We start from the raw sequence: 632 nt of genomic DNA on the forward strand, positions 1-632 counted from the left end.
TTAAGTTTACTTCAGATATTTTTCTCTCATTTTTCCGACAGAAATTTGGAAATTCTTTAGTTTAACATTTAGTTAGTGACATATCAATGAAGTAAGGAATGAGATTGGGAAAAGAAACTTGCCATGTCAACTCAGATTTGTCTTGATAAACAGGGTATTTTATATATGAGGCAATAACATTCAGCCTAATTTAAGATTACGGATTAATACAATTACAATATCATTTTAGAATATGCCGTTTTCCATATCATTACATTACCGCCAACAAATTCGTTCAATGTCCTGGAGGCAGTTTTCTGTCTAATGTTTATTAAGTAGCCTTAACACTCTTAAACTTATAACAAATTTTCTGATAAATATTCTGGACTAGTAACTTGACCTAACTGTTTAGCGGGATTGCTATGACCATTCTCTGTTAATTTGAAATTTTGAAGTCGATATTTGTGAGGTTGTGGGGTCAGAACAATGGCTTGATTAATCCTCTTACAACAATTCCAGTATTTCGTATCTTATATTAAATCACACACAACATTCTTAAGAATTCTTAAGAATGTATAAAGAAATAAAATTACTTTTAAAACAATGAAATCCTTTTGGATGACGAATTAATAAAAATGTCATCCCTAAAATGT

The sequence above is a fragment of the Saccostrea cucullata genome, unplaced genomic scaffold (assembly GCF_032062105.1).
Source record: "Saccostrea cucullata isolate Sc308-1 unplaced genomic scaffold, CSIRO_AGI_Scuc_v1 ctg7584, whole genome shotgun sequence".
Taxonomy (NCBI): domain Eukaryota; kingdom Metazoa; phylum Mollusca; class Bivalvia; order Ostreida; family Ostreidae; genus Saccostrea; species Saccostrea cuccullata.